This window comes from Raphanus sativus, chromosome 9 (genome assembly GCF_000801105.2).
Source record: "Raphanus sativus cultivar WK10039 chromosome 9, ASM80110v3, whole genome shotgun sequence".
Classification (NCBI taxonomy): domain Eukaryota; kingdom Viridiplantae; phylum Streptophyta; class Magnoliopsida; order Brassicales; family Brassicaceae; genus Raphanus; species Raphanus sativus.
In genome coordinates, this window is record NC_079519.1 from 15817353 (window position 1) to 15841165 (window position 23813).

The window sequence follows — 23813 nt, forward strand, 5'->3', positions numbered from 1 at the left end:
GGTGAAAGATCTCTCTAGGATTCAAATCATCATCTTGTTCTTGTGTTCTTGATTGATTTTAATTTCTTATCTTCCTTTCGTAACATGATTAAGCTTGAATCCACCATGGGTTTGAGAGGAATCATGGTGATTAGTGAGTAATCCACTTTTGGATTCATGGGTTAGGGAGACTAAGGGTTATTAGGCTAGATTTAGGATGTATTAGTCTAAATCTATTTATTTCCTTGCTAGTAGAGTACTCTTAAAGCTTCTTTGAGCTGGCCTCTCAAAGGTTGAGTTCTAGACATTTCCCACCCACAAGGTGTTCGATGAAATGTCTGAACCAACTCTCTTAAGTTTTTAACACACTTTGCCGAAGAGATTTGTTGTTAAAGGTGTTAAGATGGCTATTAGACTTGTTATTAATGATTGCTTGCATTTCATTCAACCTAAGAGATTAGACGCTTGAGATTTGCTAGTGAATGAGCATTCATCTAGAGATAGGGCTTGCTTATAATAAATTCTAGGCCTAAGGCTTGCTAGATAGGTTGAAAGTGTTCATCTTTAGTTCAAAACTTAATCACCCAAGGTCCTATTTCCTAACCCATGGGTTCTCCCATCTCATAATCAAAGAAAGTTTCATACTTTATTGCATTTTAGTATTGTTCTAGTTTAATCTCATCTCTCTTAATGGTTGCACTTAGATTAGGCAAGGTCTTGCATTCCCTTTGCTTTAGAATCTCTTAGAATTGGATTAAAATCTCTTATACTACAACATTTGATTAGGACCTTGAAAATCCTAGCATCAAAATTGGCGCCGTTGCCAATTTCTAAGTTGATTTTGATATTGGGATTGAGTCACTTGCTTGAGACTAAGTTATTTTTTCTTTTATTGTGATATTGGTTCTGCTTCTTTCTTTCCCTTTTGATTTTGAGGTGTATGAACTTGAGGTGCAGAGGTTCATCAAGCCTAGTTCCAAGAGTTGAAGACATAGTTGCACTTGAGAGAGAGATTGTAAGAAGAAGAAGAGGAGAAGAGCAACAGGATCACGTTCAAAGGTTGGGATTTGATATGGAGAACCTGCCTCAAGATAGAGCTGCTCAAGATGGCAATGGTCAAGGATCTGCAAACCTTAGACAACAGCGCCAACCACAACACCCACAGCGCCAAGCTCGCGCCATTGGAGCCTATGATCAACCTCACATTAATGGTCATAGGTTGGGAATCAGAGCACCAGCTGTGGAGAACAACAACTTTGAGATCAAGTCAGGCTGCTCAACACCATAGAGAACAACAAGTATCATGGCCTTGCTGCTGAGGATCCATTTGATCACTTGGACAAGTTTGATAAGTATTGTGGCTTGTCCAAGACCAATGGTGTTTCTGAAGATGCCTTCAAGCTCAAGTTTTTCCCTTTTTCCTTGGGAGACAAAGCACACCAATGGGAGAAGACTCTTCCAAGTGACTCCATCACTACTTGGGATGAGTGCAAAAGGGCTTTCCTAGAAAAGTTTTTCTCCTCATCTAGGACAGCCAAGATCAGGAATGAAATCTCTGGGTTTCAACAGAAGAAACTTGAGAGCTTCAGTGAAGCATGGGAGAGGTTCAAAGGCTACTAGTCTTGATGCCCACATCATGGCTTCAGCAAGGAGAGCTTACTTAACACCTTCTATAGAGGAGCTCTACCACAGTGCAGAAACAGGCTTGATACTGCTAGCAATGGTTTCTTCTTGGGCAGGACTGAGGAGGAAGCAGAAGAGCTGGTGGAGAACATGGCTAAGAGTGACTCAGTTTATAGTGAGGAGCATGATAGAGCCAACATAGGTGATGATCAGCAGACTAAGAGAGAGCTCAAGTCTTTGCAAGACAAGATGGACTTGATTCTCTCCACCCAAGCTAAGCAAGAGCAAATGAACTTTGTGGGCGGTCCTAGTCAAGAAGCACCTCCTAAAGTGAATGAAGTAGCTGGTTTGGAAGGGCAAGAAGAGTTGTGCTTCATCAACAACAATGGTACTTGGTTTCAGTACAACAAATACCAGCCTAGGCAAAACACACCTCCTGGTTTTGGGAACAACATCAATCAGTCAACTCAAGCTCAAGGAGGCTCTTCTCAAGCTACAGCTCCTGATTCAAGTATGGAGTCAATGTTCAAGCACATAATGGATGCTCAGTCTAGATTAGCAAAGGATATTGGCCATGAGTTCCAAACCGTGCACTCTAAGATTGATACTAGCTATACCGAGCTGAACAACAAGTTCCTACTACTTGCCTCTCGCTTCAACGCTTTGGAGAGTCAGGTCGCCTCTATGCCATCATCTTCCAAGAGCCCAATGGGATCACTACCAGGGAAACCAGATAAGAATCCCAAGGAGTCTTGCAATGTTGTCATCTCTACTACTTCTTCAAAGATTGAGCTGCATGATCATGGGAAAGAGGTGGATGAGATTGAAAGACTATTGTATGGAACAAAGATTGTAGCAACAGCTGAAGCACATATGGTGGATAAGGTTATGGAACAGGTTCAGGTACAAACTGAAAGGAAAGTTGAAGCAAAAAATCTGCAGAGAGCTGAGCCTAGGGCTGAGAAACAAGTTGAGAGGAGAGCTGACAACAAGCTGAAAGAGGTTAAGCTAGAAGAAGCCACTGAGGTTGAGCTGTAACCATATGAGGTCCCACTCCCATTTCCACAAAGGGTCCTCACCAAAGCTCAGAAGAAGGTTATCTCCAAGTTCAGGAAAGACCTAAGTGATGTTGGCGTCAACCTTCCAGAGATCTCGGGTATGCGTGAGGCTCATGTCCAAATGCTGCTGATCCAGGACATTCTCACTCACAAAGAAGAAGTAGCAGAGCTCCTGAACATCTCTAAACTGCAGCTTGACCCACCACTCCCTCCAAAGTCTCTTCCTAAGCTTGGAAACCAAGGGATGTTCACATTACCTTGCTCCTTTGGTCAGCTCACTCTTAAAGATGCTCTTGTTGATTCTGGTGCCAGTATGAATGTGATCTCAATGGAGATGGTGAAAAGTATAGGGATTGAGAGTATGGAACCAGACAAGTCTTCACTACAGTTTGGGGATTCCTCTTCTACAACCCCACTTGGTCATTAAAGACTTCCCTTTGAAAATTGGAGAATGCACCATTCCCATTGACCTCACTGTTCTTAACATGGCGACTGTGAAGAGAGTTCCTTTGGTCTTGGGTACACCCTTCCTCACAACAGTTGGAGCTTGCATTGACTTTCCCAACAAGAAGGTCACCCTCATGAATGTGAACAAAGCTGTCTCCTACCCATTACAACCTCCATTAGATGCTGGCTATTGTGGGACAATCACTTTAGGACAAGAAGCTGATAAGAAGCCCCAAGATGAAGTTGTTGTTTGTGACACTTCTCAGGAGTTGTGTGTTGAGCACTTGGAAAGTGCTAAAAAGGAGGGGCTGAGTGGAACCTCAAAGGCCACTCATGGCAAGAAGAAGATGCTGCAAGAACCTCATCCTCCACCTCTTGATATGATCTCACACACTCTCACTCTCCATCCAATGAAGCTCAAGGATGGTGTCATTGAGTACAAGCTCAAGTGTAAGGGTAAGTCAAGGCCATTCTCAAGTGCAAGAGCCATCATCACTCCTCAGCTCCAAGATGATCCATTCAAGCTTCAAGAGCTCCTATCTCAGGTCCTCACCATCACTCTTGAAGGTGGGAAGGACCCTCCTTCTCACTAGTCAAAAGAAGGAAAGTCAAGCTAGACACTTAAAACAAGCTCACTTGGGAGGAAGTCCCATGACTATCCCTGTACATATTTCTTTTGGATTTTAAATTGCAAGACCCTTGGATGAAGGAAGGCGACCAAACTCTACTCCTTAGACACCAATGCCTCACCCCACGCTCCATAGAGGTACTCATACACCTTAGCCTTGTATACACCATTTTCATTTGCATTTAGACTTTGTTTTGGTCATCTCTCTCCACTTTTCACACAGATACTGTGTGAATTAAGTGTGGGGGAAGTGCAAGTTGCTGATGATGTTGTGTTTTATGTCATAAGCATCCATTTGTAGATAGTTATTGCATAGAAAATCCATAAAAATTTAAAATTTTAGAAAAAAACATATATACAAAAAGAACCATGTAGTTGCATTAGCATTCTTAAGATTGAGTCTAGAGCATTCATTTATTGCATAAAAATTTTATAGGAGTCTAGAAGCATGCATAAAGTTGCATTCATGCATAAGGGGATGACTTTTACCATGTAAGATGCTCATGCTAAGTTCTCATTTTAGTGACCTTTGTAATCATGGCAATTAGATTGAGCATCCTCTTGATAGCTTGTAGACTTTGAGCCTTGAATTCTCTTCTTCAAACTCATTGGATTGTTTGAAACTCTCTCTTTGAAGATTGCTCCTGTCTTATTTAAACTTGATGTCTCTTGCTTATGGTCCTTTGTGTGCTGAGCCATGGGTTATACACACTTGAATTGTCTCATCCTTTTTGCCGATCTTTTTGACGATTTCAAGTGGTACTCCATACCCTAGACCCAATCTTTCTTTCAAGCCATCAATTATTGTTGAGTGAGGCCTCTTTAGAAAGCTTTGCATGTGCATAATGTTGAGAGAATTGGGAACGACAATGCTTGGTCTCCATTCTAGCTAGATTAGGCACTCTATTGTCTAGCTTTTAGGATGGGGTGGTGAGTGTTGTAAAGCTTGTTTTTGGGAGTATGATTTGGTGATGAAAGAAAAGATTAGACTCTTAGAGCTCTAAAGCAAATTTTGTCTCAAGGGATAAGTAGAGTATGATCTAAAGCTCATGTTATGAATGTCTTGGCCCCCTTAAAAAAATGTATATATGAAAAAAAAAAAAAATAAGAAAAGGGGGCTAGCAAAGTTTAGAAAGAGCTAAGAAGTGTTTAAAAGTGTAAAATCCTTTGATTGACTTCAAAAAGAAAGAGTTCTAGTTGAGAAAGTGTCTTGAGTTCTTTGGGAAATCTTTGGGTGAGTGATGAGAGTTTGGTTTTGGGCATTTAAAGTTTAAATTGGAGCTTGTACATGTATGGGAAAGGGTAGGACAATGGAGATTGAGCATTGTATGCATGAGTTGTTCCCTTTCTTAGATATATTATGTGCATTACCAAAGCTACCTTGTTTTGAGAGTGAAGCACCTTTAAAGATTGCTTTGAACTTCTTACTTCACCTTGAACTGAAGCATTTTCTTACCAAACCAAATGACTTGGACCTTTTGACCATTTGCAAGATTTTCTATTGAGTTTGATTAGTGATTGTAAGAGAGTTGTTGGATTTGTGGTTTGTGGAATCATGATGATGAGTGTAGAGATAAAAAGAGTTGAATAGGCCTAGAAAAGTTAGAGAAGAATAGAGGTTTTGCTCTAGCTAGTTGATATGATTATGCAAGGTTGTTAGGATGAGAGCTAAGAAGATAATTTTTTTGGTATGAGTCTCCTCTTTCAAACCTCTCCTCCTTAGTTTTTGAAAGTTTACTTGTGGACAAGTAAAGGACTAGTGTGGGGGAGTTGATATCTTGCATATTTACATGTTTTTAGCATTCATATCTTGTGCATTTTGATCATTTAACTTAGAAAGCATGTTGTGGTCGTTTTTGCACCATTTTAAAGGGCTGTTTAGTCATTTTAACTTGAGTTTTCTTCCCTTCTAAACCTAAGTATAAATACTCTTGTAATCCCTTGATGAGAATTATCTTATTTTCTCTTAAGAAACACAAAAACTCTCTTGGTGAAAGATCTCTCTTGGATTCAAATCATCATCTTGTTCTTGTGTTCTTGATTGATTTTAATTACTTATCTTCATTTCTTAACATGATTAAGTTTGAATCCACCATGGGTTTGAGAGGAATCATGGTGATTAGTGAGTAATCCACTTTTGGATTCATGGGCTAGGGAGACTAAGGGTGATTAGGCTAGATTTAGGATGTATTAGTGTAAATCTATCTATTTCCTTGCTAGTAGAGTACTCTTAAAGCTTCTTTTGAGCTGGCCTCTCAAAAGTTGAGTTCTAGACATTTCCCACCCACAATGTGTTCGATGAAATGTCTGATCCAACTCTCCTAAGCTTTTAACACACTTTGCCAAAAAGATTTGTTGTTAAAGGTGTTAAGATGACTATTAGACTTGTTATTAATGATTGCTTGCATTTCATTCAACCTAAGAGATTAGATGCTTGAGATTTGCTAGTGAATGAGCATTCATCTAGAGATAGACCTTGCTTATAATAGATTCTAGGCCTAAGGCTTGCTAGATAGGTTGAAAGTGATCATCTTTAGTTCAAAACTTAATCACCCAAGGTCTTATTCCCTAACCCATGGGTTCTACCATCTCATAATCAAAGAAAGTTTCATACTTTATTGCATTTTAGTATTGTTCTAGTTTAATCTCATCTCTCTTAATGGTTGCACTTAGATTAGGCAAGGTCTTGCATTCCCTTTGCTTTAGAATCTCTTAGAATTGGATTGACATCTCTTATACTACAACATTTGATTAGGACCTTGAAAATCCTAGCATCAACTTTCCCCCTCAACTGTGTGGCTAGGAGAATGGGAAGAGGAACTCATTTGACCTAAGCTCTTAAATCTAGCCTTATCGCTCATAGGGGAAGAACCTAATGTTTTACTAGGAGAATCACCATACATCGCTAAAGGACAACCTAAGTAAAAGAGAAGAGAGAAGAGACGGCTACCGGTCAAAAAACGAAAGAGGATCTTCAAGGAAGGAAGCCGCCGTGAAAGTATTCTTGAGAGAGAATGAAGGAGAAAATAAAAGAGGAATGAAGGTGACGGGTTTGATCTCTAGGGAGAGAGAGATGAAGCCCTAAAGAGTGACGACCACGCGCCTCAGGGAGATCGTCACGCGGCCAAAAGAAGCGCCAAAGGAGGAAGCTCAACCATCGCTGGGCCTTTTTGCGAAGCCCATATCTCTGAAATGTGCTTCATGTGCAAGGCCCGAATATTTCAGGTCCTTAAAAGGGGGATGTCTCTTCCATTTCTTCTCCCCTGACGATGGACTACAATCAAATTCCAAATATCCTTGAGAATCTTAGTTCACGACACTTCATGAAATTCTTTATTTCTCGTCATCAACAAGGTCCAGGCCTAAAATCAACGAGACACTGCGCTTGAAGAAAACCAAGACAACGTCCAAGAACACACGTTATCCCTTGATTCCCACGAGAAAATCAAGGAATAATGGGCAAACTGTTGGGGGAAAATATCCATGCATAGGTTTTCTCCAGCTTCCGGATAGGCCCTTGAAGGCGGACTCTCTACGCAAGAAGGACTCAAGGCCGGATCTCCTGCTAAAGAAGGACGCAAGGCCTGACTCCCTTGATAGGCCCGAAGGCCGTGATCGGGCCTGTCCCTTGACGAAAAATGGAAGTTTCCTATCTAAGGGGAAACTTCTATTTCTACTAAATTGGAAGAATTCCTAATCTTACAGAGGACATCTACAACTATAAAAGGGGAACCCAAACCCTAGAATAAGGGATCGACTATTCTAGACTAGAAGATTAGGGTTTAGGCGGCTAGAACTTAGGTTATCACACCAAATTGTTGTAGTCCCTATACGCATAACTCAATAAGATCTCCTAGTTCTCGATTTCATACTCTCGTCTCAATCTATCCTTGTGTTCCGTAGTACTCAAACGACCCTACACAAAAATACTATAACAGTATGCATTTCGGGATGATTGCGATTGTATTCTGCTCGTGAGCCAGAACCGATCTTTTATTGAGGAACCGCAATCTGCCACCCGGAGGTATAGGCCACTCTCGATTCTCAATGCTGCTCTCTACCTTACTGCAGAGAGGTCACGCTCAGACTTAATGGTGTTGGCGTGGGCCAAATCCCGCAGAGCGGCTCCGCACCAGACACACTACTTTTCGTGCTTTAACCGATTGATTTGCACATTGCTCCCAGCATATCAGTCGTCAGCATCTGATTACAGTACTTTTCCATTGTACGGCATGCCCCCTGCGTGTATTCTAGCTCGTAGCGTCTTTAACGCGGGGTTTGGGTAGCACTAGTACGATGGTCCCCACGTAACTTTTGGCTATAGGCCTTTACGCAGGGCCCGTGATGCAAACAGAGTAATACAGTTGATCAGGCCCGTTCCATATCTATCGTACACCCATGTGAGTAGTCTCACTAATACATAGGGTTTGCTTTAAAATCTAAGATCCCTTGGGGCCTGATCCAGCTAGTATTCCCCTTTAAGTACATTGGAGTTCCTATAACTCCTTTAGCTATAACTAATAATGTATTTTATAAGCTTAGTCCAGAGACGTTATTGCATACATATGAGTAGGAAACCAGTGTACTTCAATATATATCATAATAATAATAGTAATAGAAAAAGCTTGATCCGGGGACCTTGCTTAGAAATGATAGAATTTGAGATGTAGGGCGTTCCAGCAGTTAGGTGGGACCTTGCCCTCACTGTCTTACAGCTTATAGGCTCATGCCCCCTGCACCTCTATTATCTTATAAGGACCCTCCCATCCGGGGGCGAGTTTTCTGGCCGATTTGTCCCTGGTGTGGTTGTTGACTCGCCTTAGGACCCAATCTCCTTTCTGGAAGGTTTTGGACCTGACCTTCTTGTTGTAGCTCTTGGCCACTTTCATTTGATAGGACACGTTTTTAAGGCGAGCCGCTTCCCTTTTATCGTGTAGTAGGTCTAGAATAAGGGACATTAGCTCGTTGTTCTCTTCTTGGGATTGGAGTTCAGAGACCGTAGTCCTGACATGCACTTCTGTGGGTATCATGATGCTAGGAGTTTTCAAAGCTCCCAAGTCAAATGATAGTATAAAAGATTGTCGAACCCACAGAGAACTAGTGATCTATAGCACCAAGAATACACAAACTCTCCTAATCTAAGCAAATAGGAAGATGATGATTGTAACAAGCTAAGATCCTAGAAACATAAACAAGGTGATCTCAAATCCAAACTAGAAACAAGTGCAAGAACTCAATCAAATGCTAAGGTGGATCCATGGGACAAGGGACTTGATTTTGGGTGACTAAGATCCAAACTATAGTGGCAAGCTATCAATCAAACAATTTCCTTATGCCTAGACACTAAGCTAAACAAGCTCTATCTCTAGATGAATGTTCTTTTGGTAAAGCAACTCAAGCATCTAATCTCTTAGGTTGAATGTTACTAAAGCAAACATGGAAAACAAGTCTACTAGCAATCCTAACACATTTGACAACAAATCTCTTTGGCAAAGTATGCTAAAAGCATTGAAGAGTTGGTTCATGCATTTCATCGAACGCCTCTCGGACGTGAAAGCCTAGAGATCTATTTTAGTATGATCAAGACTAAAATAGCATTGAGAACCCTCAACAAGTAAAGAAATAAGTAAAACTAACACTAAACACCCTAAATCTTCACTAATCATCCTTAATCACCATAGCCCATGAATCCAAAGTATGTCTACTCTCTAATCTCCATGAAAAACCTTAAATCTATGTAAGATTCAAGGCTAATCATGTTTATGAGAAGGATAAACAAGATATAAGATGAAGATTGCAAAAATCCTTAGGTTGATAAAAGATTCAAGTTTTACAAAAGGAGGCAAAGTCTAGAGAGAAAATGAGATAAAACTAGGGTTTTTAGGTCTACAAATATATATAGAGGAGGTCAAAATCGTCCTGATTTACTCAGATTAAACCGGTCAAACCGGAACTAAACCGGTCAACCAAATAAAATCAGGTTATTTTTCTTCTCTTGCGCCCGGGTTACTCAACCCGTTCCCTATCACCCGGTCCTTTCTTGTGAAAATAATTACGAGCGGTTGTTCACCCCGGTGGGTTCTACCCGGTCTTGAGCTCTCACCTCCGCCTTGGATCAACTTCGTCTTCTTCTCAGCTTCACCATCTCGTCGGAATCAAGCCCACGTTAAAGAACCGGTGCTCAGCTGCTCGAATCAAACGCTCAGGTACTCCTGCCCGAAAAAAAAGAGCTGAGATACTCCTGCCCGAAACTGCCCGGATTTAGAAATTCATTTATCTTTATTATTACACGAAAATTTATAAAAAGACAACGAAACCAAGAGAAACTTCCATAATTACAACTCTACCTAGGACTATCCAAACCCGGGCCCAGAACCGACCCAAACAAATCGGATATCCACTTCCAGAAATTGAATTCCCTAATACGTTTCCCCTCTCTCCCCATATTGGTTGATTGAAAAGACATAAAGTTCACCGTCTCTCACTAAGTAGAATTTATTCGAGTTATCTGAAAACCCTACTCAATTCGAATCCTCAATCGACAATCAAAAACCCAAATCATGATGAATCGAGACGTTACGAAGGCAAAAGAAGACGGCTCGAGTAGTGTGGTAGGAGATGAAGCAAACCCAAGGATTATCGAGAAACCTGTCGGCCCAGGAACCGACCAAAGTGCCAGAGATGCAAATGAAAGCGAAGACAATGCAGTGGAAAAGGGGAAGAGGAAGAATCAAGTAAGAAAAATGAAGGGGAGGAATCAAGAGAAGTAGACGAAGGAGAAAAAGAGAAGGAAGTCGAAGACGAATGAGAAAAAGAGAAGGAAGCCGGGGACAAAGGAGATGAAGAGAAGGAAGCCGGAGACGAAGGAGAAAAAGAGAAGGAACCCGGAGACGAAATAGAGCCCCGAAGAAATGACGAAGAAGCTGATGAAAGGGCGATAATGCTATTTGGACGACATCATGAAACTGAGTCGCACGCAGATTCGGTAAGTATTGAAATTGAAAACTTTTACATAGATGATTTGAAAGATTAGATAAGTGTGGAAAACTAAGTGGAATTTAGAGTTAGTGATTGCTGAACTAAGTCGAAGTTTGTGAAACTATATGTTGATGGTTGTAAGATGTCGTACGTGATCCGGTTCTCACTTGAGTGCAGGTTGTAGATGACGAAGAAGGGGGCATGCTACAGATGAAACTACACTTTCCTTCAAGCCAATATCAAAAGTCTTTAAAGCTTTCAGGAAAATGATACATTGACACGGCGATAAGAACTATTCAAACGATCCTGAAAGCGAAGGAGGTGGAATGGTTCATAGAGCACCCACAATTCCAACATTTCTTCCATATTAAAAACCGAAAGCAGAAGTGGTTGGGAATGTGGGTTCTCATTTTGCGATCAGCTTGTGTTGCGAAGAAGCATGAGTTATGGTTTGTCGTTAATGGCGTCCCAATCCGATATTCTCTTAGAGAATTAGGACTCATTTCTGGACTATACTGCCATGAGTATCCCCCCAACCATGAGAGGTTGGGTGGTACAACATTCATGAAAAAGTATTTTGGAGGGAAAAGGGTAACATACGCTGACCTGGAGAAGCAGATGTTGGCAATGAAATCAAAGCCATCTGAGGATCGTAAGAAGATGGCCGTTCGGTTCTTCTTAGCCAGCATCCTTGTCGGAGGCCGAAAGAGTGGTGAGGGAGCATCACCTGTGGACAGTTTCTTCCTGAGTGTTGTTGATGACCTAGATGCGTGTGTAACGTTCCCTTGGGGGCGGTATGCATTCGAACATAACTTGAAGGATGTCTCTACCTTTTTGGAGAAATGCGACGGGCTTGCGCCGACGAGTTGGGTTTTTACAAGCTTTCCTATCCCTCTGGAGGTATTCTCAAGCTCCCTTCAACATAGTTGTTTAATTGATGTTAATGTCTTTTTGTTGTGTGTTGGTAGTTGTTGGCCTTTGAGGCAATTCCAAGCTTGAGGAACCATTTCCGAGAAGATGTGAATGTTGCAAATAGTGGTTGCCCGCGGATGTGCAAGATGCAGTACAAACGGAAAAGTGGAACCAAGAAATTCAGTCTGAAAGCTGTGAACGATAAACTTGGTAATAATACAAAGGTAATTGATGTTTTATGTGTAGTCGAATTGAGGAGAAGGGACTTATGAGACTTATGAAAACTTGGTGAACCTAAGGTAATTAGTATTTTTGTGTTTTTACCAAAGGATATTGAGAGTATCTTGGTAGCAACAGCAGCTGAGGAGGAACTTCTGGAAACCATAGGAATGGACAAGGAGAGTTGTTGGGCCGATGACGCCGATGATGCAGCAGTTGATGGTTGGACGAAGATAATACGGAAAGGGAAGAAACAAGTTTTCTTTGAAGAACAGTTCCGCATGGATTTTGAGTCTCGCACAGGTCAGATTGAAGGTCCCACCAATCCTATTGGAGGACCATCGAATAATGCACAATCTGGTAAGGCTAATGCTGATTCGGTGGAGTTTAGTGGAGCTACTCCTGGAGCTGAGGCTTTAAAAGCTATGGAAGGTTGGCTTATGAATGCAGTCAGAGATGCAGTTCGAGATGCTATGAAGGGAGTGAAGGAAAAAGTCACTTTATTGTCTACGCAGCTAGGTCTGCTAGAAGAGGATGTGAAAAGTCTTAGGTTGAGTGTTCCCGGAAGTGACAATCCGGCGGTCCAAGATGATGGTGATGGTAGTGACAATAACGAGTCGGAAGAAGAGGATGGTAGTGACAATAACGAGCCGCAGGAAGAGAATGGTGGTGACAATAACGAGCCGGAGGAAGAGGACAATAATGTTGAAGATGCCATTCTCGATATTTCAAAGAATGTACAGAGGGAATATGGTGATGTTGACATGGATGATGATGATGCGGAGATGTATGCACATGCTGCGGAGGTCGAAAAAAATTTAAAGGTCGTGAACACGAAAAAAAAGAGGTCGAGAAAAGATGATGGCAAAGAAACAGTTCCTGTGAAAAAGGTTAGGTTGATGCTTCGTGAAACTGTGAGGAGTCCCATTCAGCTAAGAAGCAAGGCAGCAGCTGAGAAGGAGGCAGCAGCTAAGAAGAAGGCAGCATGTAAGAAGAAGGCAGCAGGTAAGAAGAAGGCATCGGCTAAGAAGAAGCCGAAGACAAAAAAAGTAGGTAAGAAGACGGAGTGAATTCCCAGTATGTGGTTGTTTTAATGTGGATGAACTCTATTCGGTCTGTATGACTTTAAATTCCCGTGACTTTCTTGTTTGATGTTGAAGACTGGTATTTAAGACTTATGTTATATATTGGGAAACTTTAGTAAGTTTCACTTTCAACTTAGTGTAACTTCGTGAATTTATGATATTTCGTAGATCGTGAAAGAGGGAGATAGGAAAACTTTAGTAAGTTTCACTTTCAACTTAACTTCGTGAATTTATGATATTTCGTAGATCGTGAAAGAGGGAGAATAGGAAAACTTTAGTAAGTTTCACTTTCAACTTAGTGTAACTTCGTGAATTTATGATATTTCGTAGATCGTGAAAGAGGGAGAATAGGAAAACTTTAGTAAGTTTCACTTTCAACTTAACTTCGTGAATTTATGATATTTCGTAGATCGTGAAGGAGGGAGAATAGGAAAACTTTAGTAAGTTTCACTTTCAACTTAACTTCGTGAATTTATGATATTTCGTAGATCGTGAAAGAGGGAGAATAGGGAAACTTTAGTAAGTTTCACTTTCAACTTAGTGTAACTTCGTGAATTTATGATATTTCGTAGATCGTGAAAGAGGGAGAATAGGGAAACTTTAGTAAATCCGAAGAGTCTTGGTAAATTAGAATCTCAAGCAAACAACGACAACATAAGAACATAATCTCAAGCAAACAACAACAAGGGAACATAATCTCAAGCAAACAACAACAACAGATAGTAGACTAATGTCATGGACCGGACGCATCTCATGGAGTGGTGGGATTCTGACGGGTTAGATTATACTTCAGTTCAGCAATCTCTGCAGCCATCGCATCCACGCGCTTCCTTAACATTTCAACCTCTTCCTGGACTCCGAAGACCCATGGTTGACGGAAATGGAAGCCATCATTCTAGACGTAAAACGGGAATGTATCAAAATCCGAAAGTATCAATAAAAAATCTGGGCGTTTTCTATAAATTACCTCATAATTTTTGCAAGTGAAATATTTTCTCCCCGGTAAAGTATCAAAATCGGTTTGATACTTCAGGTTCTGAGCCACCTCGTTGATGATTGTCCCCCCACAAGGGCATCTGGTCGGAATCCCACACTCGACATCCGCCACGCAGCCAAGCATGTTGATGTCTCTCTTCAAAGCCTTCATCTAGCTATACTCCTCGTCTGGATGAGTCATGATTTTGAGTAACCTAGATCTAGAAATAAGAGCGACCGATTGTAGAGAGAGATCTAGAGAGAGATCGAATAGTAGAGAGAGAGATTGGCTGAGGTAAATGGCGAAAACATAAAAAATAATGGGTTTAATACACCTCTACGTCGCCTCCGCATCGATTTTGTGGGAAGTCAAAAATCGAAAAAATGGGCGGGATTTTTTGGTGTAGGATTTTCGTGCTTATAGTTTCACTTAGTTTGTAGTTATACAAAAACCTTTAAAGTTTTACTTTTCTGATTTTTCCGATTTTGTTGGTTTTACTGTACTTAGATGATTGATTTTGTGGTTACACCTGATATATTCTATTTTCTATCAACGTTTTAGATGTGCTCATGCATGATAAAATTTGATTTCGTGACATATGTATATTTTCTAATCCCACGAGGTAGTGTTTACAAAAAACATAGCTAACAATGATGTATTCTCTTCCCATTCGACAGAAAATGTGTTCCAGATTATTATTTTTTCACTCGACGTTATTCGGATTTCTCAACATATTGAATACGTCAAAGTCATCAACTAACGTTTCACCAAGGTTCACATTCATATAACAATCACATATTGAATACGTCAAAGTCATCAACGTAACGTTTCACTAAGGTTCACATTCACGAAAGTTTCACCAAGTTTTACAATCATAAAACGAAATCACTTTAATCAGGTTTCACTAAGGTTCACATTCATATAAGACTTCAGTTCCTTCTGTTCCTTCAGTTCCCTCAGGTCCTTCAGTTCCCTCAGGTCCTTCAGTTCCTTCAGCTCCTTCAGCTCCTTCAGCTCCTTCAGCTCCTTCAGTTTCTTCATCTCCTTCAGTTCCTTCAGCTCCTTCAGTTCCTTCAGTTCCTTCAGCTCCTTCAGTTCCTTCAGGACCCTGCGAGCAGTTGAAATAACTAGCCAGACCCCTATTCGGGATATACTTATTAGGACGGGGACGGGGCCGACTTTCTCCCGCCGAAGGATGCCTTTTTTCCTGATGTCTTCCTTTTTTTTCTTGTAGTCTGGAGGTAGAGGACACTTCGCCGCCGCGACTTCTTTTGGAACCAGCCAATGAGTTATATGAGGGACTGGATATATAGTCCTTCGATACGCTTTCGCCCATGTTGTAATGAAGTAATAATTCGAGATGAAATCGTACATGTCACTCAACTGTAATGGTTTATCATGCTGCAAACACTTAATGATAGCTCTTATTGCATGTCTACATGGGTATTTATCTATATCAAACTTCCTGCAACTGCACGTTTTCTGTTGCAAATCCACAGAATAAGTCTTCCCGACTGCTCCAATAACACTGTATTCAAGCTGAAAAGTGTTCAGCGAAGTCACTGTAAGTTTTGAACCTTTCGGTGTTCTCTTATGCAATTTGTTCTCCACCAAAGGAACCAATTTTCGAGATGACGGTCCTTCTGCTGCATTCTTCCTATGTCTGTTGAACCACTCAGACACTTTATCAATAACTGTATCAAGCATAGGCAATAAAGACATCCTTCGCGCCTTTTCAAATAGCGCATTCAAAGACTCCGCACAATTAGAGGTGTCTATGTTGTACCTAGCACCGGGGAAATGACACTTCGCCCACCGTTTGACTTCGACACTTTTATCAAGATACCTAGCACACGATGGATACCTCTCCCTAAAATCGTCATACTGCTTTTTAAACTCATGCTCTGAATAAAGACATGCAACTTTTCGGAATTGTAGTGCAACATCGTCCCTGCCTTGATTGACATGAGCTTTCACATTGTGCGATAGATGCCAGATACAATACCCATGTTTAGACATCGGATACACTTCACCAACAGCTTTTATCAGACTTGGATTTCTGTCTGAAACAAACACCAATTCCGTCGAATCCGGTATAACAGTTTTCAGCGTCGTGAAAAACCACTTCCAGCTTTCGTTTTTCTCCCCATCAACCACAGCAAAAGCTATTGGATAATGGTGAAGGTTTGGATCCTGAGCCGTGGCAATAATTAAACAACCACCTTCAACAGTCTTCAGAAAAGTTGCATCCACAGTGATGACTTTCCTCATGTATTCAAACCCTTAAATGGAGGCTCCCAACGCAACAAATAGGTATCTGAACCGGTTTTTTTTATCCACTACCAAACTTGTTTTTGTATCCGGGTTCGCCTTCTCTAACATATACAAATAAGCAGGCAATATTATATATCCCTTCTCCGGATCACCACGAATATCCGCAACAGCTAGTTTTTTTCCTCTCAAACATGTCGTATACGACACTTCCACACCCAGTTTCCTTTGCACCAGACCGAGCAGGATTTTCGTTGTTGGTGTCTCATATAGTCCCGGATAATCCTTGTGCACTATAGCTGCAACACATCTTGGTGTAACTTTCCTTTTCTTTCCAGTACTTGAAGTTACGCAAGAGCATGAATGCATATTCCTGTATGTTCTAATCGAGAACGCTTCAGATTTATTTATCTTTGTTGCTCTCACACTCCATTTACAGCCTTCATCTGCTCCCCGACATTTCACCACATATCGACCACTGTCCGAGTTGCAAATACTGATTCCGAAACAGTTCTCTTGTGATGCTCTATCAATAATATCTTTCACAGCTTCTTTACTCTCAAATTCTTGAAACAACTGAAGACCCAAACCATCTTCCCACTCTTTAACCACTGGTTTTTCTTTTGCAACACGTGGGAGCTCAACATAGTACGAACTAGGACGAACACCCATAGAGTTATCCACGTCGCCCTCACTGTCCACACCCCCTTCCCCGGCTTCTCCATTAACAACATTAATGCCCCTTTCCTCGGCTTCTCCATTAACAACATTAATGCCCCTTTCGTCGGCTTCTCCATTAACAACATTAATGCCCCTTTCGTCGGCTTTTCCATTTATAACAACATTCTCCACCCGTTCAGCCCCCGGCAGATATAGTTCTGCTTCTTCAATGCGAGGAAATAGAGTGAGTGCACCCGGATTACCTTCAACTTCGGGTAATCCACTCGCAAGCTCACTATAGTTCCCACCATATGAGCTTTCTTTCTCAACTACTGATTGTTGCTCCATTTCTTCGATGACCTCTACATGCAAAATACTTCTTCTTCCCTCTTTATCCACTGATGTCAGATACACATACACATCTTCATCATCCAAAATATATGATTGCCTCTTAGGTTCTACTACCAGTGGAATGTAACTCAGATTCATCCTCTTTAAACACGGATCTATCCTCTTCTTCTTCCATATCCTCTCCTTCAAACAGAAATAAGTGATCTCATCCAATGATGATGTCTTAAAGGATATACCATACAAACGACCATCGCTTGGAATCCATTCATAATCATCTCCTGATTTCGCATATTGTCCATCATAGTCAAAGTGTATGTTTGTAGAAGAATAACCCATTATCTGTTGTACCAAATAAAAAGTATACAATTGAAGTTAATCTTACTTATACAGTTTTGCTATTATAGTCCTACTAATTTATACTTGTTTACACTTTTTCTCAACAGTAAAGTTTTACCTATTTACACTTTTATAGTCTACTAGTTTCACCCTTTTCATTCCGGATTTCAGTTTTGATTCCCGACATTTCTTGTTCATAATCAAATTCCATAACAAACACACCATACATCTCTCAATTGACAACACAAAGACCCATATATTCGAAATCTACTGTCTAAAAATCCCAACCTAACGAGCCGCATTGACTTCATTCATTCGATACAGAGAAAGACAATGCTTTACCTGAACTTTATCTGACCTGGGTTGGGGGTCAATTTCAGCACCCAAGCGAGCCGCAATCTCCTTTACAATCGAAACTCACTCAATGATAGCTCTAGCTTTCATTCGCTTTCTTCGTCAATCGTCCGTCGAGAGAGAGACTCGAATTAGGGAGGAGAGAGAAAAAATAAAACTAATTAAGAAAATCCACCTGGGCAGGAGAGAGAGATAAACCGCGCTTTTTTTGATTGGTCAAGTAAAGGAGCGTTTTTATTGGTCAAGTAGAGAGGGTTTTATTGGTCAAGTAGAGAGGGGCACTTTCGACTTTCACCATCGGGTTGAAGAGTATGAAAACAAATAAGAGTATGACAGATTACATGAGAGTATGGTAGATCACTTTTTCCCTCATTAAGAGTACTTGAGCACTTCAACTCCAGCTGCTCGTCATCTCCGCCACGGCTCCAAGTCGGAGTCTTCCTCCACACAAAGCTTCTTCGTTGCTTCTTGTCACGGGCTTCTCCACCGTGAAAAAAGCTTCTCCGTCGGGTACAGACCAATCGAGAGCTCCAGTCGTCGTCTCCCTCAGCCATGAACCTTCGCGAGCCTCACCACGACCAAGCTTCATCCACGGCGCGTCAAGTCTACAGATCGGAGCCGTTGTCTAGTCGTCTCCATCATAGCACACAGCCGCACAAGCTCATCCATTGTGATAACACAATCCGAGCCTTCTTATATGTCACCGGAATCGAACCTCGTCGCTGCCATCTTCAGATCGTAGATCGTGAAGCTCGTGAGCTCCAATGGTGATCTTTTGGTTATTTGCAGAACAGGTCCCCGGAATTGGCCCCAAGTCTTTTGGATTTGCACAAGTCTTTTGGATTTGCACAATAGACCTCCTGGAATTGCAGAATAGTCCCTGCATTCTCGTGGTCTTTTATTTCTGCCCTAAACTTTGTAATTTGCTCAGATAACCTCTCAAATTGACCCCAGATATTCCAATTGTGCACTCCAGCCCCTATGATATGCAAATGGACAAATGTATGCACTATATACATATAAATGCAACCTAAAATAACATATATGAACTAAAATGACATACTAAAAACATATAAAACCATGAGATATCAACTCCCCCACACTAGACCTTTACTTGTCCACAAGTAAACCACAAGTAAACATTCAAGATCAATCAAAGAGGAGAGTTTGAAATTGAGAGCTTATAACCAAAAGAACCACTTTCTAGCATTCAATATGACATCCTAAAAGAAACATAGCAAATAGCAAGATCAAACACTTTTATTAAACTCTAGCTTCTCAAGGTCTATCAAGACTCTTATGCCTTTACACGAATTACAATGTCTATCAATCAACAAGTCTTTAGACCAACTCTCAGATTCATTCAAACAAATACACAAGGTGAATTCTTGCAAATGGAGACTTGATCTCAATCATTTGGTTTCATGAGTGAAAATGGTTTAATGTGAAAGAAGAGAGGGTTTCAAATGCATTTACAAGGTGACTTACACTCAAAAATAGAAACAAGATCATTATGCAAAATTTATCAAAGAAAATGAGCAATTCATGCATACAATGATTTGTTCTCATCATTCTACCCCTTTCTTAAATCATTTCAGGGAATATTGCCAAATATGACTCACAACTTGATTTTAAATGCAAAAGTAAACCCAAACATGAATCAAATGCAAAGGTGACTTTAGGGAATATTGAAATTACAACATGCCCCTTGTGTAGAAACAAAAAAAAAACCAAAATGCTTTTTACGTTTCTAACCCCCGTAAATCTTCCGTCCAGACGACTGTAAGTCGTCCAGACGACTAACTTGTAAATCGTCTGGTATTGTTTTTAAAAAAAAATTTAAAAAATATTTTGATAAGTGAAAAATAAAAATCATATAACTTACATATGTTTTAAGTGATATAAATTAAGATATAACAAAAGTGAATTGTTTTCGACATAGATGAGTGAAAGTAGTGAGTCATGATATTCTTTCGTTTAGGTTTTGCCAACATATGTTGTAGTATTGTATGTGTTCTTAGGGTTAGATTTTGGAAAGCATAAAAGTATTTTTGAAAAATATGAAATTTACCCAAATGTGTTTATTTCTGTGTATAGTAATCACAAAGCAAGTTTAATTTGATTTTATAACGTGTTTAGTTAGTTAATTTTAGTCAATTTAGTTTAGGGGTTAAATTTAGGGTCTGGACGACTTACTAGTAAGTCGTCTGATGTATAGTATTCCACAAACGACTTACCAGTAAGTCTTGCAAACCGGACCCCTAACCGGATATTTACCGGACATACATAAGATGGTTTTTTTTTATTCACTGTTTCGCGAAATTCAGAAAAAAAACCCTAACGGCGTTTCTCTCAAAACTCTAAAGGCGATTTAAAAGGCGATTTCCGTTGATTCTCTCAAATCCATCGTTCTCACCGCCGATTATATCTCCGCCGTTATCACCGACGTTCTAAGCACCGTTCTCACCGCCGCTTCCTCTATTTCAGATTTGAGAGGAAACCCTAACGCCGCTTCCTCTATTTCAGATTTGAGAGGAAACCCTAACGTAGTTTCTCCCTAAACCCAAACACCGTTTCTCTGTAAACCTAGTGCCGTTTCGTGTTTCGTTCTCTCCGCCGGTTCTCTGTAAACCCTAGCGCCGAGACTCCCAGAGGCGTCTCGTTGAACTCCGCCGCCGGTAAGTTATTGAGAACATAAAATGTTGTCTCTATCTATAGTCGTTCTGACCGCGCTTCTTAATTTGTCGTCTATTTTGGCAGATCTATAACCGCTGTGTCGAAGGCGACTATATCTTCTCCGAATTTCCAGGTGGGCTTTGAACTGTTCTATTGGATGTCTTGGAAGACTTTGCGGAAGACTTAAATATAAGCCAGACGACTTAACACAAGTCGTCTGGAAAGTCTTCAGCTGGAAGACTTGCGGACGACTTAATATAAGTCGTCTAAGTCGTCCGCAAAGTCTTCCAGCTGGAAGACTTTCCAGACGACTTGTATTAAATCGTCTGGAAAGTCTTCCAGCTGGAAGACTTTGCAGACGACTTGTATTAAGTCGTCTGGAAAGTCTTCCAAACTTATAACTTAAACTTCAATACTGGATGGTTTTCTGTTTGAGATGGTTGTTGTCTTTGATTGTTTTTGTCTTTGATTGTTTCTGTCTTTGATTGTTTTGCAGACAAAAACATGGATATTCCAAAACTCCCCCGGAGGATATATACATTAGAGAAAGAGCCCAACCCAATTAAGAGCATTTCGTATCACACGGATTGTACGACGTTGCATCATGCTTTAGAGGAGGCTCTTGATCATCGAGAATATGAAGCGCTGAAGGAGTCGAAGTTGGGAGTTTTCATCAAGTTCCAAGAGCTGGGATTTGGTTGGGCTTCAAGGCTGGTTCACTTCATGCTCGGTTTCCAGCTCGACATAAAGAAGAAGTATGAGCTGTGGTGTCTCGTTGGTCCAGAACCGCTAAGGTTTTCACTGATAGAGTTTGAAAAGCTCACTGGTCTAAACTGTGAGTACATCGAGGACCTTGAGAGTCTGTACTGTCCTGTTACGCCGGAGATGTCTGCTTTCTGGGCGAAGTTGGGAGTTAATATCAATGTTGGGCCCTCTACTGACCAGATAATAGCAGCACTCAAGAGATGCAAAGAGTGGTCTCGGGATGATCGCAAGCGGCTAGCGTACCTTGCCATCTTCGCTGGATACATTGAAGGGAAAAAGGTCACAACCTCTACACGGGCTAGTCTGGCGAGGCTAGTGATGGATTTAGAACGGTTTGAGAATTATCCATGGGGGAGAGTCGCTTTTAAGGTGCTGATTGAGTCTCTGAAGGCCAAAAATATCACGGGTTGTTACACGATTGATGGGTTTGTACAAGGTTTCCAGTCATGGGTGTACACAGCTCTGCCGGAACTTGGTGCTGGTTATGGTAATCCCGTAGGAGGCGAACCGGCTGTACCGTTACTGGCTTACTCGGGTGGCAAAGGACGCAGATGGTTTCAACAGGCTATCTGCAGTTAGGTATTTAAACTTGTATCCAACAGGCTATCTGCAGAAGACTTATAATTAAGTCGTCTGGAAAGTCTTCTAGCAGGAAGACTTTGCGGACGACTCATATTTAAGTCGTCCACAAAGTCTTCCAGCTAGAAGACTTTCCAGACGACTTAATTATAAGTCTTCTGCGATGTTTTTTCTTTCCAGACGACTTTATCTAAGTTCATATCTTTTATTTACTGCAGACTAAAGTGGAAAACTTTGTTGAGAAGGAGGAGATCGGTGAACTGTTTCCACAATGGGACTCTGATGTTGAGGACCCGGACGCGGAGAACATAGTTAAAGTCATGTATAAGAGACCGTGGAAGTGGACCATGGATTGCTGGGAAGTCACCGGTACTTGTGATGCGAGTCCAATGAAGGAAGATGAAGAACGTCCAAGACATCAGAAGAAAGCTGAAGAACGTCCAAGACGTCGGAAGAAAGCTGAAGAACGTCCAACTCCAAGACCTCGGAAGAAAGCCCGTTTAGAGGCAACTGTAGAGGCAACTGCAGAGGCTAGTGAAGAGGCTCGTGAACGTGAAGAGGCTAGTGAAGAGGCTAGTGAAGAGGCTCGTGAACGTGAAGAGGCTCGTGAACGTGAAGAGGGTCGTGAAGAGGCTCGTGAACGTGAAGAGGGTCGTTCTGATGTTCGTACAGAGGTGATTGGGATGACCAAAGAGGAATTGGACAGAAACTTCAAGGACCTAGCTGATGCCTTGAGGCAAGGGTTTGGGACGTGCCTTGCGGAGATCAAGCATCTGTCGGATAGGATTGGTGTTGTGGAAAAGAAGCTTGGTATCACACCTGCTCCGCCTAAACAGACGCAAGAACTAGGGGTTAGTACTAAATCCTTTTCCAAAACCTATCAGAAGACTTCGCAGACGACTTAACTATAAGTCGTCTGGAAGGTCTTCCAGCTAGAAGACTGAAAAGACGACTTATAGTTAAGTCGTCTGGAATGTCTTCTAGCTGGAAGACCTTCCAGACGACTTATAATTCAGTCGTCTGGGACGTCTTCTAGCTAGACGACTTCGCAGAAAACTTATAACTGATCTTTGAAAATGATCTATGCAGAGTGAAAGAAAAAGTGTTAATGGGGCGAAAGAGAAATCCGGAAAGAAGAGAAAGGAGAGAAAGGAGGATCCAAAGGATGATCCTAAGAAGAGAATGGAGAGGAAGGAGGATCCTAAGAAGAGAATGGAGAGGAAAGAGGATCCAAAGGAGGATTCTAAGAAGAGAAAGGAGGATCAAAAGGAGGATCCTAAGGAGGATCCTAAGGAGGATGCTAGTGAGGTTGCTAAGGACGATCCTAAGGAGGATGCCAGTGAGGTTGGTAATGAGGGTGCTAGTTCCTCGAAAGTGCCGAATCTAGTGGTTGCCGAAGAAGTCGAAGAACCGAGCGTTCTTCTATTGGAGAAAGAAAAATCTACTCTTTCAGATAAAGTAAAGGAGAGAGCTAGATATGAGTCAAAGAGGGATGCTGCTCATTTGGAACTTCAGCGGAATGCTGCTTTGGCAGTTCAGCGTGAAAGGAGTGAGCGAACAAGGAAACTTGCTCCCACACAGTCGTCTCCTTATAAGGGGAACAGCACGGCGAAAACGATCATTCCAAACTCAAACAAGTCTGCCTTTACACCTTTTCACCCACTCGACAAGGCGGCACAGAAGTTGCTCATTGATCACTGCAAAACTTGTCCGTAAGTGAATTACTCTCCCATAATAGCTTGCTTTAAGTCTTCAGCTCTGATTGGTTTTCCACTTTTTGTTTTGTAGTGAAGTTAAGAAGCCTATGGAGAAACGCCCGGTGAAAAGTCTTTCTCGGTGGTATAAAACACTCCGGACTTTCAAAGACTGGGTTGACGACTCAGTAAGTTTTCTTCTACAAATAGTTAAGTCGTCTG

At 41.3% G+C, this 23813-nt stretch overlaps 1 protein-coding gene and 1 non-coding gene across 2 annotated transcripts in view; one reads left to right on the forward strand and one right to left on the reverse strand.

Annotated features, from left to right (window-relative positions):
- Positions 1 to 23813, forward strand: part of LOC130500103 (uncharacterized) — a 146426-nt gene that overhangs the window by 32873 nt on the left and 89740 nt on the right.
- On the reverse strand, positions 1516 to 1622 carry LOC130500607 (small nucleolar RNA R71). The gene has a single exon (XR_008939224.1). It is a non-coding gene; the product is annotated as a small nucleolar RNA R71 (small nucleolar RNA).